At 50.3% G+C, this 18656-nt stretch overlaps 1 pseudogene; it reads right to left on the bottom strand.

The window, feature by feature from the left end:
• Positions 1 to 11334: 11334 nt before the first annotated feature.
• LOC121838166 lies at positions 11335 to 14194 on the bottom strand (annotated as a pseudogene).
• Between the last annotated feature and the right edge of the window lie 4462 nt (positions 14195 to 18656).

Below are 18656 nucleotides of genomic sequence, written 5' to 3'. Positions count from 1 at the left end.
GAGAAAATCACCCGACCTCCTATAAAGCAAAGCAATGCGTGTAAACAATTTAAGGAACTGTTACCAAATATGCTGTTTGACAATACGTGCGAGCATGACCCAGCTTTTTACTCTAAATTACTCTAAATTATTGAAGGCCCAGCAGATTATGCCGAGAAGTTTTATATTTATACGAGTATTTTTGTAACGTTAAGTCATCATCAGAATGTTCTTGTTTAAAAATACAGGCACCGCACGGGGGAAAAGGCAATCAGTGCCGATGCGCCAACATAAATCCATCATTTCACCACACAATACACAGGGACTGAACAAAGAATGCATAATTTCTTTCACAAGCCCTCTATACATGCCTTCACAAGCCCCTCTATACTTGGGCGCCATCTATCCCCGTGCGCGTGAAGCGCGCTCGGTGCGCCAACATAATGTGGTCGCCGCGTGAGACAGAGAGTCATCACCTAAATGTATTTCTTCCACCGTGGACATGGGCTACACCGCATGCTTATAAACATTTCTCTTTTTAAGGCGATGCCACCTTGAGAATCGCGGCACCGACGACGCCGTCTAGCGGCTTAATAGCGGCGGGCTCTTGCAGCACAGCAATCTGGGTAAACAACGGTGTGGGAGTCATGGGCAAGGTTGGTCGTGGATGTACAATGAACTAGAATAGAGAGAGAGTGGAAAAAGCTTCGGCGGCGGCCCATCGGCCCAGACCCAATCCATTACTTAAAAAAAACTTTCAGCCTTTCCACTCTGGTGAAGAAGGAAGAGCAGCGGAGCTGCAGCTTCTGTTCTGGGCGGTGGCTTTCAGGGCGAGCGATCTGCTCTTCTTTCGCAAGGGAATCTGAAGCGCTTGACGCACGCGGCAGTTGCGGCCCCATTCGCGCTGCTGCGTACGTCCGTCGTCTCTCTTTCCGCACCCGGTCTTCTTTCCCCGAAGAAAGGGAACACGACCGACCCATCGTGCACAGTCCAAACCGAAACTAATAAGAGCGTAGGAAATAGAACGCAAAACAGACGAGGACGAAGAAGAAACACACGTAACGTGCGCTTTGCTCGTCACGTGTGTTTCTTCTTCGTCTTCGTCTATTTTTCGCGCTGTTTCCAACGGTAAATTCCCACCAACTCGCCCAACTATCCATTCTTCTATGATAGCTGGATAGGTTGCCGCCATTGATGAGCGACAGCGGCAACCAGACTGGTTACCTGGTTACCGCCGTCGCTTATAGATGGTGGTAGCTGTCCAGAGGTTGACATTTCTTTGATACTGGACACGCAGGCCTGAGGAACAGCCCTTAACAGCTCCGCTGTAAAATGTCATACAATATAATCGCACATTACCGAGCCTAAAATGTAATGGATTACCGTTACAACTTACTTTTGCTGAAAAGTAAGAGATTACTTCACTCCTTACGTTACAAATCACTTTCACGTAACTTTTTTCGTACTGACAAAGAAAACAATAGAAATGTCGGAGTTGAAACGTTCATAATAATTGGGGTTGTGTGGATATTTATACAGCTTGTAGTTGGTCAGCCATTTCAAAGTTGCGACGAGTCACTCGCTGTAAATGAGCAATTTAGCCAGTGCAGTACAACCGCTAGCCTGGGGTCTTCAATGTGCACCACGCAGTAGTGATACACGACCGCACGCCGGTACGATGCTCATCCAGAGCGAAACGGGCAGGGGTGGGGATAAAACCCAGGATTCCTGGTTTTGCAGCGCGAGCTTTTGTTCCACGTGCTCCAAACTGGTGGGCGCTAGCCCACTCGGCCACCAATAGGCCTCCTGCGCTGAAGCCTTGAACAAACTGTGGCGCCATCATTTTGGGTAGCACAAGCCCACCTGATTGAGCCTCGCACTACTAATGGCACGTTTGTTGAGCTTTGTTCTTTCTGTGTGGTGCTGAAGAACGGAAGAACACCTTTGGATGCCCGAATTCGGCTAGATTCAACACCGCAAGACAATCGAAAGTGCCAAATTTACGCCAACACGGCTAGTGTGCGCGTCTCCTATATCTGGGTGGTGACGTCAGAACATCTGTGTCACGAATCTTTCATTTTTTCTTTTTTATTATTTGTACTTTGGAACGCGTGAAACGGCATCTCGTGGCTAATGTTCTTAGCGTCTTAGCTAGAGAGCGTTCGAATTTTTGCTGTTTCTTTGTATTTTCCTTCTGGTCTCGCGTTTCACACCAGAACAGGTACGCCTCTGCATGCGTGACACTTTGAGACGCTCAAGCTTGTACTACCCGAAACAACTCATACCAAGTGTCTTTTCCCAGCGCCTCCTGGTCAACGCAGGAAGCCCATTCCCCCTTGAAATGTTCAAACGGGACGAATTGAAAGGACGACTGTCTTCAAGGAGCTTTGTATTGTATTGTAAAAACGTTTATTATGATGCCGCCTCCTGGCCTTCAGGCCTCAGAGTAGGCGGGGAAAAGGGTGAAGGGAAGTGAAAATGACGATGATTAAATGAATGTACCGATCTCGGAGGATCGGAGGAAATCGGTGAGAGATGTGTAGACGAGTTTTTGTTCACTCGGAATAGCGGTTGTCGGTTTCGTCCACTCTGTGTAGGAGCAAGGGCGTACGTGGTAGGGGAGGTTGCGGATTGCGGCCTTTTGGTCCAGTTTTTTATTTCCCCTTCTTTGATCGCCTTTCGGCTGGCGCGTGACCTGCCATGCAGGCCTGGCTTGCTGTTGGGCTCGCCTCAAACCGTGTTGCCACAGAAACAATTTTGATGTTATTAAAGATGTTTAGCAACACTACTTTCCATTTCTCATACTCCCGCATTGTGCTAGGCGGTGTAAAAATAAAATATTGTATTTAAGAGAAAGAATGTATGTGCACTGCGTCCACCTGTAAACTGACAAGACAGCGAAAGCTGCAACCACACCTGCCATGCCGCTAGCTTACAGCGACCGGAATTGATCCTTGTCATTCTGCAGGCAAAGCTAGAGGTGCTCATGCTCAATAACAGTTTATACCTCCACTAGGAGATTCGGAGGTAAGAAACCGATCTACGAAATCGCCCTTTTAAGACTGGCCTTTGATTCGGGACGTCCACGTCTCAAAGCTGCGGTCTCGTGCCTGTAGCTTTGACTCACTGTCATCTCAAGACCTACTCCATACTAAGTATAGACGCTTTGCAGCAGCTGTGAATGGACGCCGCCATAACTGACCTTCAGTTTTTGTTTCCTCGTATTTCGTTTATTTCACTTCATCATTACCATAGCAGGCCAGGTTATTGCCACATTAGATTCAACTGTGTCCTTTTCTAAAGCATCGGCCTTTGTGGAGGATCGTCAACTACCGTTTCAGTTGCTCGGCATCTCGGTAAGACAAGAGAAGGTCAGCCATGGCGGCTGTAATTTGGCGCGTGTGTAAAGCGTCTATAGAGTTGGTCGTGTGTCAGCTTAGGCATGAACGGAGATAGTTGCCTGCAGTACTGAAAAATGTATGAGCGCGAGAGCTTGTTTTTGAGCTTTGGTCGAGCGTGTAGTCGCGCATTTATATTGCTCCAGTTTCTGTTATGTTCATATTCAAGAAAAGAAGTAACCAGTAAGTAAAGTTATTTGTTACCTACATTTTGTAACGAAATTATATTACACATCATTGCCCCAAAAACGCATAGTGGCAATTAAAAAAATACTTGAAAAAGTAACGGGCTACAAATGATTCATTACTTGTAACGATGATCGGCCGTGTGAAGCCGAAAGTGCAGACGGTCGCGAGTGGCGCTGTTGTCGAAATCCGGAGGACATGGCTACTGTAACATCGCGTATGTCGTCACGTACGTTCTCAGATGTCTGTGGTGTTTATGATAGTTTTCGCAATTTGTTTGCATGAATGTCAAGTGCTTGCCGTTGTGATTATGAATAGATTTGAGGCTTGTCGCTAAGCAATGAAAGCGAAGAGAAAGAAGACGGATACGCACTCCCAGGAGACTAGGGAGAAGGAGGTGACGTCAACAACGCAGCAAATACAGATTGGATGTTGATTTTGTTTTTTTTCTGTCAACATCCAGTCTGCGTTTGCACTGTTCGTTGACGTCACTTCCTTCTTCCAAGTCTACTGGGAGTCCAAAAAGCGCAACATAGCACCCCAGGTACCTCGGTTTTCGCTACATTGACCAAGACAGCTTTAAACGTTAATTGAATTAAAATGGCAACAGCCTTAAAGCATACAAAGGCCAGACTAATGAACCTCAAAGATCCAGAACAGTCAGGCTTGGCGAGGGCTTCGCTGGCACAAGTGCTCCGGAATTGAGTGCCAGCGCTACGTGGTAGGTTTTACAGAGCGCTGCAGCCGGAGCACGGCCGGACTGGATTCGAGTGATTCTTTTTCATTCGGCCTTTTCCGTCGCATGTGCATCTTTTTGCGTGGGTGCAATGGCACCTAACTGTTCTCACGGTCCCACCCTGTTAACCCAGCTGCTCAAAGGGGTCTGCTTCTCGTGGCCCAATGGTGTATTGCATTGTCCCTAAGTGCACGTCAACACCAGGAAATACTTCTGGCGTGTCTTTCCACCAGCTGCCCAGCGATGGATCCCTTAGCACAACGGGAAAAAATGAGATACCAAGAAAGAACCATAGGGTCAACAAGTAGGTGTATGTCTTAGGGTAAACATGATATAAAAATTAAATAGTGCAAAGGTTAGAGTCACAAAGGACAAGAGACAAAACATGTAGACAGGACAAGCGCTAACTCATAACTGGCGTTTTAATAGAAAAGAAGGAAGCAGCATAAAAAAACACCGAAAAAAAGAAGAAAAAACAATTATAATAGAAGGAGAAAATTGAAAGGTATAAACAAAAAGGAAAGGAAAGAAAAGAAAAGAAAGGGGAACAGCGTAACAAAATTAATTCAGGGGTATATATTGAAATTTTAGTACAATTAGGGTCAACAAGTACGATGTGTGCGCCAACAATCGACGAGCCAGCCTCGTCGATTGATGGCCCTTCTTGCCTTGCCTCTGGGAAAGTTAAGGCCAGGCTTGCTTGTCTTTCCTACCCGGGGCTGTTTCTTTCCCATCCTGGGCGGAGCATTATTGTCCGACGAGGATGAGATGGATGTTTTGGGGCAGTTTTAACCTGTAGAATGATGCTTGGCTCCGCAGTTCTTTTTTTTTCACTTTGGGGGTTGGGTGCATTCTTCGTCTTCGTTGTGTTCATGTCCGCATTTTCCGAAACAGCTGCTTTCGCTGGAGAAAATGTCTGTTCGGTATCAAACTCTGTGGCAATTAAAACCTACAAAGGGTTTTGACTTGTATTCGTGGACCTTGAACGTAAAACTGCAGAAGCGCTCGTATCGCGACCTTGTTCACTCAAACGTGAGCAATGCAGTGGACCTCTTGTGGCCAGTGACATAGGCTTGAAGAATCTTGTCTGTTCGGCAGGACATTTCACCCGAAATCGATTCATCCGTTTTCACCGGCACGTTCTGGAAATATACAATTCTCTTGCATTGGTTGCGACCCTGTGATCTTATTGCCTAGAATTCCATTGCTCCGTCAGAGGGGAAAATATTTTGAATTGGGCGAACTCGTCTGCCGTAGTGGTGTCCCTTATAATGGACCTTTTGTAGAAATACGCGGTGCGCATGCGTGGAGTATTTGATGCGCCTGGGTTCGAGAGTATCTAGTTCTAAACAATCCGCCATCTTGCTTTTCTCGCCTTTGCGCGCCTTGAAGACCATCGAGACTCAAGTTTTGATGTTGCGAACAAGGTGAACATGAGTCATCGTACTGACGACGCCCGTTCTAGGTTACGACGTGCACCGCAGTCATGCCGGTGAACTGTGTAGCCTTCGGCTGTCGGAACTATTATCGCCCGGGTTGTGTAACTAGCTTTTTTCGCTTCCCGTGTGCTAAGCTTCATCCCGTTAAGCGGGCAGCCTGGGGGGCTATGTTGCGCTTTTTGCACTCCCAGGAGACTAGGGAGAGGGAAGTGACGTCAACGACACAGCAAACGCAGATTGGGTGTTGATTTCGTTTTCTTCTGTCAACATCCAATCTGCATTTGCCTTGTCGTTGACGTCACTTCCCTCTCCCTAGTCTCCTGGGAGTGCAAAAAGCGCAACATAGCCCTCCTGGATTCGTGCCGTCAGGAGAGTTGACAAGTACGACCCCTCGAAGAACTGGAAGCCGAGTCAGCTGTCCAGACTATGTATTTTATTACAGGCTAGTTGACTTGTAATTTTTGCAAGCGATAGAGCTTTGCGAAGTGCGGCGATGATCACAGCCGGCGTTAGACAAGGCACACCCGGACCATGTCCCTACACTGTTTAGCTACTCGCGTCCACGGCCGTCAGCCCTCGGTCGGTTTCAACGCTGGTCCTCCAGATCATCAACCCAAGGTGAGAACCTTTTGTTGGCAATCAGGTCAGCTGAACACGAAGAAACAAGAACACGAAGGAAAGAACTGGACAAAGACCACGCTGACTATCAACTGAATTTTAATTTGTCTTCTTCCCGGCCTAGGCCTTTTTTTTTCTTTCTTTTTCTTCGTCTAACGGCAGAATGAACACTTATAAAAACCTTTTAGCCTAGTATTCAACGGGGTGTGGCAGACCGCAATCTTCTCCCGTTTCTTCGATGGCCAAGGCCACCAGCACTTCACGCGCGAAGGAGTTCTTGTTTCTATGAAGGACGCTTATGCTGGTGAGCTTGGCATCACATCCACAGGTCCGGCAATGAGCTGAAAAATGTCCGGCTGATGTGCTTCTCACCGAGGTTGCGTGCTCCCTTGCTCTATCATTTATACATCGGCCAGTTTGGCCGATGTATAAATGCGAGCAGCGAAAGAAAACTAAGAGCAGCAAAAAGAAAACGAATCGGTAGCACACAAGAAGCCTAACGTGGACGTTGTTTTCTCTACAAATACTCTCCAACCCAGTGCGCCTCAGGTTCGTCCCATAGGTGGCAGCACATATTCGCCAAAAGGTCCATTGCCACGATCGTGTTCGCCGTTCAGTTGTATTTGGGCGTAAAATTTTCACGGTGTTTAGCTCCCACTTCTGCAGCGGCGGACTTGATTTGCTTAGGAGTGAATTCCATAACGTTCTTTTTGCAAGTTGGGCGGAAAACTACTGCTTGCATATTTGGCTCTCCACTAGCTGGGGGCAACGCTCCTCCTCTTTCTTGTGAACACTTGTTCGCTTCGTAGGATTCTTGTTCCGACATTTTATTTTCGGCGGCAAAAAGTCGTTGACTTTCTTCTTTTTCTGTTTGAACATTTGTTCGTTAAGGTTTATTGTACTGCTACCTTGTCGGCGGTCATGGTTGCTTAGTTTTTTTGTTTGCTTGTGTGTTACTACTTTAAAGTCTGCCAAATCTTCCGCGGTCTTGCGGTCCTCTACCATCTCGATTTCTTTCGAAGAGGTGGTTTCGGGCACGTTTTCCGCTTCTCTCATTGCACCTGGTCCTCGAGGTTCCTTTCTGTTGCGGTTCTGTTCAGACGATTCCCAATCCGTTTCGCGGAAGTTCTTCATCAAGCACTGAAGTTCCTTTTTGTTTTAAATAAAGTAGTCGAAATATTTTTTTTACTCTAAGAAATTTTGTGATTGCTTTCTTATTCTCGAGGCAACATTTTAAATAAGTGCCGGTTACTCTGTGTATAAGTGCGCTGCTGCCATGGTTTTTGATTTGCTCCGCTGGTTTGCGACTCACCGAAGCTGCAAGCATCCCTCGATCCTCCTACGATTGTAGTGTTGGCACTGCTGGGCACCAGGCTAATAGATATCTCGTCGTTAGCAGCGCGGATACGGGGTGCGGTGGTCCCAGTGGAATGGTTAAGCTAGTTCTAGGGGAGCCATTTTTGCGGGGGAAAAGACTCGCGGGTATGCCAGCTGTGGCGTAAAAGGTGATACCCCACTATGTGCAGCTGTCTGTGGTGCCACAAATGAACAGGTGAACGCTTGCGGTACTGTTGTGAGCAGGGAAGGGTTGTTGTAAGCCCAGAGAACAGATGGTTTTAGTCAGCGAGTGCCGGAAAAGCTAGCGAGGAATACATCAGAAACTAGGAACGCTGGCACGAGACAGCGGGTGTCGGAAAAGCTTGCGGGTAATGCCGCGGACACCGAAAACGCAGGTGCGAGATTCGTTAGAGATATTAATTCCTATCTGTTGGGCGAAAACAATTTGTTGCTCAAGTACATCCCAGAGATGGACGAACACGAGAGAGACCCATCCCGCTTTAAAAACTTTCGTCGTTCCGCGGAAGCTGCACGGAAGGCTTATGAGGCATTTTCAGGGCTCGGCCCTGGCAGGCCACGGGGGCGGCAAGAGGACTTACGAAACGTTATGTCGTGGACGGGAATGAAGAACGAGGTAGTCCGCTACGCCGTAGCTGTCCAACGTGCCAAGTGGCGAAGCCCCAAGGAGGGAAGCCTTCCGGCCTGATGCGACCTTTCATCAGTCAGCGCCCTTGGGAAACGGTCGCGTGCGGCATCATCAGACCACTGCACCGAAGTCCACGCGGAAACGAGAACTGCTCGTCATCAGGGACCATTTTTCAAAGTGGGTCGAACTTTTCAGACTCAGAAAGCTTCTGTCTGCGAGACTCTGGGAACGACTGTTAGAGACCTTTCGCCGCTACAGCTTTCGTGCTTCTCTAATCACGAATAACGCGTCAGTTTTCATAAGTAAGGTTTTTGTAGACTCGTGCCGGTCACTCAATATCCAGCATAAGCGAACAACGCCTTACCACCCACACGCGAAAATCACCAAGCGGGTGAACCGCACTCTGAAGGCGATGCGGGTGACACTCACCGGTAAGCATAATGATTGGGAAGCGAACATCTCCGAGTTGGGGTTTGAAACTCCAACGACGGTAAATCGATCGACTGGACTGGCACCCGCGTACCTGACTTGAGAAAGGAATTAACGTATTTGTGAGAAAATGGTTTGCGAGAGTGTAGGCTGGCTGACCCCGCCCCGTTTCTCGCCACGCATTGGGACTTTGCGGCCGCAGCGGGCCGCGGAGACGGCCTCCGAATAAACAGGGAGAACCTCGACACTACCCGGCTGGAGCAGGCCGGCCAGTACGACAGAACGCACTGCCACCTGGTTTATGCCATTGTGGATCTGGTCCTTAGGCGAACACACCCTCCACAGCAACGCGGCGCAAGTTTTTGCGGCGTCACCGGCACACAGGTGGGAAGGGCCATGCCGGGTCCTCGCACAGTTGTCACGTTTGACCTACCGGCCTACTCGTCTGGACACCGACGAAGAGTCCGGTCAGATGACCTACTGCCACTGCCATCCCGACGATACCTGCGGGGAGGCAGGCGGGACGAGCAACGCTGGGGAAGATCCCCGGATATACAATCTCAGGGCAAAAAGGCGCTAGTATATTGCATCCAGTGATCATCTCTCTATTCCCAAGGAATGTTTGCTCATCGCGATGCACGGGGACCAGCGCCACCCGACCCCACCGCTGCAAACGCCAAACTCAGCCTGGGGGCTGGGCGAAAGAGCGGGTCTATTACCCCCGCCAGCTGTCCAGGGCTGGCCGCGGCTCCTGGAACCGGAGGGGTGACAGCCGGACGCCTGAGAACCTCAGACTTAACCGGTCAGGCGGGGGAGGGTGCTCAAGCTCCCGCTCCGTGCAACCGCCTTCGGCTTGGCCCAAACCCTTGGAGGAGCCCAAGGAGAAGATGCGGTCGATGTCCACGTGGATGGTGGTCTCTGGGATGGGGGCGGTGGGTTACGCGTCCGACGCACAATGGAGGGACCAGTACCGCCCTTCCCTCGGGGCCTTTCCGTGGCCTGTCCCTGGCGGACCGGGACAACGAGCCACCAGCCGTCAACGCGGCGGAGGAGGAGATGTCCATTTGTCCGGTCTGCCACGTCTTGGTGGTGTGCGACGAGACCCACACCAGGGGAAAGCTTCACACTGAGAGGGGGCAGCTCAAGAAGAATGCTGTGGCTGCGGCCGCTACCGCCGCGGGGAACGTCCAGGCGGCCCTCGAACGGCCACAGAAGGATCGTCCGGAGCTTTTGACGCCGGCCCCGGTCTTAATGCCTACTAGCGCAAGGGTCCTGCGGTTCCTGGAACTCGCGCCGCAGGAGCAGTCCGAGGCAGTCCAGACTGCCGGGTTCTCCGACCACTCACCGGCGGACTCGTGTGCCACCGGAACCGGAGGACCTATACTTGGACCCCGTCGTAGCTTAGACGTTGACCTGGCACACGCCGCGGCGCCCCAGGGCGGCGCAAGGACGAGCTGTCGGCAACCTCGGTTGCGGATTGATTCTCGTCGTGGCCAGCTGGTGGCGAAGGCGGATGGATATCCGTGGCCCCCTTCCAAGGAGCCTTACCTTCGACTCCGAGGGCCTGCACGAGCGTGGGAAGACAGTCAGGACCCCCACGTCGTGGAGTAAAGCACCCGTCGGCTTGGCGCCCAGGAACAATGGGTGCGTGGAGAAATCAGTGGTGCTCGAAAACGGCACGTGACCACGGAGATGAGAGTGAGCGCGATTCAAACCGGCCAGTGCTCGATCAGGAATTTTTGGGCGAGGAGGAGGAGGAGGAGGAATAAACTTTTAATAAATAGAGCTTCAGGCGCTGATGGTTGGGCGCCCGCCCGGTGGGGGCCTCCTCTAGTCCGGGAAGCCCTGGTCCGCGCTGGCTTTCCGGGCTCTCTCCACCAGGCTACGCTGGGCTGAGAGGTCGGAACTGGTCAGCTGGTCCACCCACTGCTCGTAGGTTGCGTGAGGGTTGGGGGCAAGGGATGGGGTTTGCTGACACTCCCAGACTATATGGTATAGGGTGCCAGGCTGGGAGCAAAAGTTGCAGGCAGCAGGATATAGGGTGGGGTACATGGCGTGCAGTAGAGTGCCGTGGGAATACGAGTTAGTTTGTAGCCGACGAAAAGCGGTCGCTTCGGCTCTGGATAGGTGGGGGTGCGGTGGCGGGAACTGTCGTCGTTCGTGGCGGTAATGAGCGAGGATGTCCGCGTATTTCTGAAGAGGAGTGGGTTTGAAAGTGCATGGGGTTTGCGTGTCGTTGCCTTTTTGAGAAACGGCCCGGTGTATATGAGCGCGGGCAGCGGCGTGTGCCGCTTCGTTTCCCTCGAAGGATTCGTGTCCGGGGGTCCAGACGATATGGAGTTCCGGGAGCTGACGTACGTTTTGTAAAGCTTTGAGGGCCGCTGGTGATATGCAGCCAAGTAGGAAGTTGCGGCAAGCGGCTTGAGAGTCGGTCAGTACAGTGATATACTCGTTGCCAGTGGTGGCCGCCAAAGCAATGGCGACCTCTACTGCTGTCTCGATAGACGTAGTGAGGATTGTAGCTGCCGTCAGTTCTTTGCAATGGGCGTCGTTGACGCTCACGGCCTAGGCTGGTTGTTTGGGGTACGGGGAAGCATTCGTGTAGCGAGTAAAAGAAGAATCCGGGGAGTGTTCGTATTGGGTTTTGAGGGCTCGTATCCGGGCTTCTCGGCGTGCCTTGTTGTAGATGGGGTGCATGTTTCTTGGGATAGGTGCGACTTTGATGGAATGTCGGATGGCGAGAGGGATGCGTTTCTTCTGCTTGCATTCTGCAGGAGGCGTGTAGCCGAGCTGGCTGAGCGTAGCTCTTCCTACCGATGTGAGTTTGAGTTGGGTGAATTGCGAGACTCGATGGGCTTCTTGTATTTCCTCCCATGTATTATGGGCGCCGAGCTGCAGGAGTTTTCGTGTGGCCGTCTTTGGGGGTAGTCCCAGGGCGGCCTTGTAGGCTTGGCGAATGACAACGTTGAGTTTCTCCTTCTCCGAGGATTTCAGGGCCAAGTACGGTGTCCCGTACGTGACTCGGCTGATGAGGATAGCTTGAATGATGCGTAGAGTGTCCGTTTCTTGTAGTCCAAAGTGGCGATGGGAGACTCTGCGGATGAGGTGCATGAGTTGAGTGAGTGTGCGCTGCAGGAAGAGGAGGGTCTGGGCGCTTGAGCCATCTTTTGGTATGTTGAGGCCCAAGATGCGAAGGTGTGGGACGTTGGGGACGGGTTGGTTGTCAATGGTGAGCTCTGGATCTGGTATGGGGTCTTTGTTTTTCTTGTATGTTCTCTTGCACAGCGTTAGAAGGGCAGATTTTTCTGGGGCGCATTCAAGTCCCCTGGGTTGCAGGTATTGTTGGGTCACCTGGATGGCTGCTTGAAGTGTGTCTTGCTGGTCCCCCGGTGATCCGGTGGGGACCCAGAGTGTTAGATCGTCTGCGTAGATGGCGTGATGTAGGTTCGGGATGGCTTGTTGTAGGGGCGGCAAGTCCTTCATGGCGATGTTAAACAGTAGGGGGACACTACCGACCCTTGTGGCGTGCCTTTTGGTATGGTTGTGAACGTGTCGGATCGAAGGTGTCCGATACCTACTGTTGCCGTGCGGTTGGTGAGAAATGAGGCGAAGTATTTGTATGTGCGCTCGCCACAGTTCGTGGATGCGACGCCTTGAAGGATGGCCTGGTGTGAAATGTTGTCGAATGCCCCCTTAATGTCTAGGGTCAAGATCGACCGCTTGCTGTGGTTATTCAAGCTGTCCAGCACTTCCTCCTTAAGCTGAAGCAGTATGTCCTGGGTGGACAGATGGGGCGAAAGCCGTACATTGTGTCGGGGAAGTAGCCTTTGTCCTCAATGTGAGGCGACAGCCGGTTGTGGACCATGTGTTTGAACAGCTTGCCAACGCAGGAAATGAGGGAGATGGGCCTGAGATTCTTGGGGTTCAGGGGTTTGCCGGGTTTTGGAATAAGAGTGACGTCCGCGTGTTTCCACTGAGGAGGCAGGGAGCCCGCCAGCCAGCAGTCGTTGATATAGTTTAGCAGATTTTCCAGTGCAAGTTGATCGAGGTTTCGAAGTAGCTTGTTGGGTATTTTGTCTCGACCCGGGGTGGTGTTGCGGGTGGGAGTGTACACCGCCGCCTCGATTTCAGCAAGTGAGAACAGTTCGTCCATTTCAGGGTTGGGGTCACCCGTGTAGTCTAGTGCCCGCTGGGGTTGGACGTGAGATGGGGCCGCCAAAGGTTGTTTGAGTTCATCTAACAAATCGGCTTCAGTACCCGGGTGGTTGTGAATTAATCGGCGGAGTTGGTGGGTCGTGACCGCCTTGGACTCGCCGGTCCCCAACAGGGAACGTAGCAGGTGCCAAGTTCGGCGGGTCCCCAGTGTTCCTTGGAGTTTGTCACAAAGTTGCATCCAGTTTAACTGGCTAAGTTGGAGGGCGTATGCTTCCGCTTCTGCCGTTAGTTTTGCAATGCGGGTTTTCAGTTTGCGGTTTGTCTTGTTTTTCCTCCACCGTCTGAGTAGCCCGCTGCGAGCGTCCCAGAGGTGGAGGAGATGGTCGTCGATGGCGGGATTGTCCTGCGTAAGGGAAAGTTCCTTGGTGTTTTCCCGTGCCTTCTCAAGGAGCTGGGCAGTCCAATCCTCGAGGCTTATGTCGGGACCGGTGGGAGTTGCTTCTCGGAAATATTTCCAATTGGTGATGCGCGCCGTGCCAATTTTTTGGCTCCTGGCCCTTCGGTGTGGGATTTGGAGCTGTATTATGTAATGGTCACTGCCCAGAGTTTCGTCCAGGCGCGACCACGTAGCCTATTTGATGTTGTACGTAAACGTCAGGTACGGGGTCGTATCCTGCGAGACGCTGTTGCCAATTCTAGTGGGAATGTGGAGGGAGTTACATAGGCAGAGTTGATTTTGTAGAGTAGCTTCGTGTAAGCTTGTACCCTTTTTGTTGTTTCTGGGGTAGCCCCAAGCCGTATGCTGGGCATTGAAGTCCCCGAGGACCACGGGTTTGTGGCCCCTGGTACGTTGGCGGACGATTCGTAAAAGGCGGTCGTTCGCCGCCTTTTACGAATCGTCCGCCGGGAGAGGCTGTGTTGGAGGACTGTAGATGTTAAGGACGTACAGGCTGGCTTCTGTCTTTTTACGGGGTAGGAGCTCGACGAAAGTATAATCTATCGTTGTAGGAAGAGTGTGCCTTTGGGCGGTTTGGGTGGCTTGAACAAGGACGGCTGTTCGGGATGTTGGATTAGTGGCATATGTCGTGTAACCCAGAAGCGACACGTTGTCCGTATTCGTTTCTTGAAGGGCGATGAGGTCTGGCGAGTGTTGAAGGGTGAGGAGAGTGAGCGATGGTTTCTTGTTGCGAAACGAGCGACAGTTCCACTGCCATACGGTCAGCGGGGGTGGGGGTGCGGATGAGTTCTTGGGCGATGGGGGGTTAGTCATCATCAATTTGGATTGGAGGGGACGTGTCGCCGGAGGTGCGGGGTAAGGTGCACTGTTTGGGCTTTTTGCGCGCCTGTCGCTTTGCTTCTTCGATGGCGTGGATGCGCTGATCGAGGTCGATCAAGCGGCTGTTGAGGCGTTCGCCCATCTCGTAGATGATGCGCTCAAGGTGGCTAATATTTGTCGGAACGGGCGTAGGGGCGCGAGAGGTAAGTGGTGTGGCCTCGGGGTCCCTATCAAGGGTCGGGCCTTGAGGGCGCTGAATTTGGGGGTGGGCTGGCCGCTCCATTTGCGTGAGGGGTGGTGTGGCATCGGGGTCCCTCTCCGGGGTCGGGTCTTGAGGACGTTGAACTTGGTGCTGGAGTAACAGCTCTACTTGCATGGGAAAGTAGAGCGAAAAAAAAAATAGTTCAAGTCGCAAAGTATGTTCCGGGTAGATGGGGTCTCATATATAATGTACAGTAGAAACAAAAACCTTGCGAGCATAAATCAGTGTCCCTTTAAGAAGGCCAAACTCTCTCAGTATAAACGGCTCTGCTCTATGGAATACACCGCTTAGAAACAAAAGCCTAGGTTGTGTTTCGGGAGGCCAGAGGCCTATAAAGAGAGAGTTTGATCAAAGGGAGGAGCCGGCGGGCGCCAGGGTGGAGTGGTTGAAGCGGCGCCACCACCAGCGTTCCGTACCCCGCTTCCCCTCCCCTCCCTTCCTCCCCTCCCTTCCCCCCCCCCCCCCCCCGTGATGACACTGCAAAGAAACAAATATCTGAGACGACCTTAAAAATGCCGCGTACCGCGGCGCAGGTTTTTTTTTTTTTTTTTTTTTTTTTGCTTTTGGATAAGGCTGAAAGCACATGAATAACAATCGTAAGATATTGATGGAAATAGGGAGTTTCAAGGTGCTGAGTACGTTTATTGAGTCAGACAAGGCGACATTGGCGAGAAATGTTTCCTGAAATATAAGGCGAAACTGCGAACGTCGGGTGCGCGTTCAGTGTTAGGGTCGAAATTCCCACAAAGCTGTGTCCATGGTTTTGACCGTCGGCTCAGTCGTGGCCGCGGCTGCGACCGCAATCCAAAGAAAGATGGAGTGCATTCTGAATGTCGCTGAGACAACAACGTCACGTGCGTTGCCCTTTCAGCTAAAAAAAGGTCGCAAACTTCAACTCTAGCTTGCTGAAATGAAAAACTTGAATACATGATATTCCAAGGTAAACATAAACAAGTAATGGCGGAACTTCCGTTGGTCGGGATAACTTCCGGTTGACCAGCTTCTTGTGTATGTTTTAATGTGCAAAAATGAACAGCGCGCCTTCTGAGCTTTTTTATCGGCGTAAAATCGGAAAAGGTATGTCGAATACCGAAAGTAAGGTAGATTATTGTGTGTTTCTAAACCATAGGACGCTAAGAAAAAGCACCGTCTCTCGCTTTATTTGGCCTCCGTGGTGAAAGTTACGTGGCACTACCTGACGGCCAGTGGGAACTTGTGCACACGTGGGACATTCAACGAAGCTAGACGCCCGCGAACGCGTCCACGAATCTACCGAGGCATGTAATTGTTTCGTGTTTTTCGTGCACGGGAGAGCAAGTATGAGAACAGCATTTCTTCGTCAACAGCTCGTCGTCGCCGTGAGTGTTCGAGCTGGCCAAAGCGAAACTACGCTACGCCTGTCGGACGTAGTTGAAGGAGGGTGTGAATGATTGTGCCACTCGTACTCGATCGTGCCCGGGAAAAAACGAGTGGTGCGTTTTCGACGACAAGTAGAGATATTGTGCTGCGGCGATCCTGTAAATAGAGAGTTTTAGAATAGGGGGCCCCAAAGAGAAAGGGGCTCACTACTTCGCACGTACAGAACCCAAACTCCGTTTGGGGTTTTGTGTTGGGGCTCGCCCCCAACGCAGCATTGGAGAAATGGCGTGGAGCCCCCAAATGCTTGAGGCCGGGTTGGCCGGGGTGTGTGGGCAAACATGGCGGCGCCCTTTCCGCTCGCTTCGGAGCAAATTCGTCATGGTCGCTGCAGTATCAGCCAATTTCATTGAGAATCAATAGTGCAACCGGCTTTCGCTTTGCTTTATATAGCCCGAGTCACAAAAAATGAGCGGTGGGCTCACCCCATTTCAAAAATTATTTCCGATTCTGGCCGTTCCTAAGCCTAAAGAGACGCAGTAACCGTTGACATGGCAACGTATGGCTACTCCGTAGCTCCGAGTGAATTTCGTTCGTGGCACGGCACCTGCAGCTTGAAAACATGTATTGCAAGGCTTCAAAGTCGCTCTAGCTCAGATCTAAATAGAGCACTGCTCGCAGAGAATGCTCGCTCACGTTTGTCTCAGTTCCGGCATAGTTGAAGGCCTACATCTTCGGCGACAGATGGTCAAATCGCACACGAACGCCCAAAAAATCGGAGAAAGAGCAAGGTATATGTACATGGGTAGCGAAGCTTCCATAGAAGCCCACATGTCGAAAAAATGGCGGCCCATGGAGCTGCTTTAGCGCCATCTATGAGTCGTGGGGACACTTCCGGCGGAACAAAAAATCAACAGGAAATGACGACACTTCCGGAAAAAAACGTGACGTCATGCGTGCGTGCGGTTTCGCGCGAAAATTAAACAAAACTAATTCCAGAGATCGCAGGTAAATGAACGACATATACTCTAAAAAGTCTCAAACAAAGCTCCGTGTTTGAGCTTTGTTTGATACTTTTTAGTGTATATGTCGTTCTTTTTACCTGCAGTCTCGGGTTTTTCTTGGGGTGTTTACACCTTGTGTTTACTCTATACTGGAATACTGGATCGTTTACACCCTTATTTGCCCTTGCTCTTATATTTTGTTTGAAATGTGTTTTTTCTACAGCCGACTTTGTTAGCCGACCTGCTATGAGAGTAGTTTCATTTCGTCACACCATCGTGTCTTCGCACTGTGGTCAAACTCCAGCCGTGGTGTTTTGCTTTTTGTTCCTTCATGATCCCTGGGAAATATGTGAGAAACCTTAAAGCAAATTATGTAATGTCGCAAAAAACAGTGAATCAAATTGCTGGAGAGTGTTGGGCGATGAAATACACAACAGTAACTCTAATGCAAGTCCAACGTCGCTTTTACAGTCGCGTTTTATTTGTTTTATTCACTTAAAACCATTAACTCAGATTACTTACTAGAATTATACAATCGGTATCAACTATTTTCAAAAGGTCATGGTCGAAGAAAATTAGTAGATCGGTACATAATGCACACTGTTATAACATAAGACATTGTACAATCGGCTGGATGTTGTGAGGACATTGACAGTTGATAGGCAGCCACTAATGACTCGGAGGTTCCACAGTGTTCCGACGACAACTGAGGCCACCACTGTAATACACAGAAAAGCTACGCTTTTCTACACATCCCTTGGGCAAGGTACCATAATGCTGAAAATACCTTAACTTGCATCTGCTGGTGCTGCTACACTGCAACGCAGCGATTGTTCGGTGCAGGTCAAGGAAGCCAAGTGGAGAAAACCCTCTTGGAGCCCTGTGGTATGCTGCACTTCATAAGCCAGTTTTGCTTCACAGCTTTAAACTCTATATATGTGAATAAGTTAGAAGACTACATTACTCCTCAAGAAACCGAAGAAAATGAAAGGCTCGAATAGAACATGCCTGCACTGCTTTAAAAAGTACTCTGGGTGGTCTCACATACGTAGTCTGCGCTGTTGCTGCCTAGCTTTACACTTTGCTACTGTATCAAATGGTCAGCAATCTTTTCCCGCGCGAACCAGTGCAGAATGACTCTGGCAATCAGAGAAAACAAATTATCATAAAAGCTTTCGTCACATACAGTCAGACTTTTAAATCTTCTGGTTAAAAAGGACACAAAGAGTCCGCCCTACGTTCTCCTTTGAAATTAGGTTGTTGATACATGTCTCCAAGACTTCCTCACAAGCTTCAACAAATAATCTGAAAGAAGCAAAAGGAACTGAGAGGATTAAAAAGTGGGAGTCGGCAGTTCCTTTCACACTCAAATACAAGAGCACTTGATTTTCCTCAGAAAAGCACGCATTTTCTGTCCTCAGCTAATATTTCTGGGATGTTCCTACACAGGAATGAACCTTGAGGAATTTCGATGCCAGCCACCCAGCAAAATAAACCATGTTGTTCTCTTCTATTGCCAAAGGGTAGTTTGAAGGCGAATCGTCTGCCGTGGTCAGAAAAACTGTGCTTCCTAAGGCAAGACGAGGAGAAGGTGCCAAAAGGCCTGCTGGGAACGTAGCAAGGAGAGACATGTCATCAGCTCAGTTTGATTTTTCCGACAGCTTGAATAGGTTGCTAATCAAAAGGTGCCTGAACGCAGCCTGAAATTGACGGAAAGTGGAGTTCGTGTTTGCACCTGATTTTGAACGTATAACAGCAAAAGTGTTTTCAAGGGTGTCCTGGTTCAGATGGCGGTTTAAAAGGTGGGAAAAACCGCAATTAACCGCGAGGTGAT

The sequence above is a fragment of the Ixodes scapularis genome, unplaced genomic scaffold, assembly GCF_016920785.2.
Source record: "Ixodes scapularis isolate PalLabHiFi unplaced genomic scaffold, ASM1692078v2 PGA_scaffold5__190_contigs__length_132052651, whole genome shotgun sequence".
NCBI classification, from domain to species: Eukaryota; Metazoa; Arthropoda; class Arachnida; order Ixodida; family Ixodidae; genus Ixodes; species Ixodes scapularis.
Note: the sequence above shows the minus strand (reverse complement) of the source record. Positions and strands in the feature narration are given on the sequence as shown.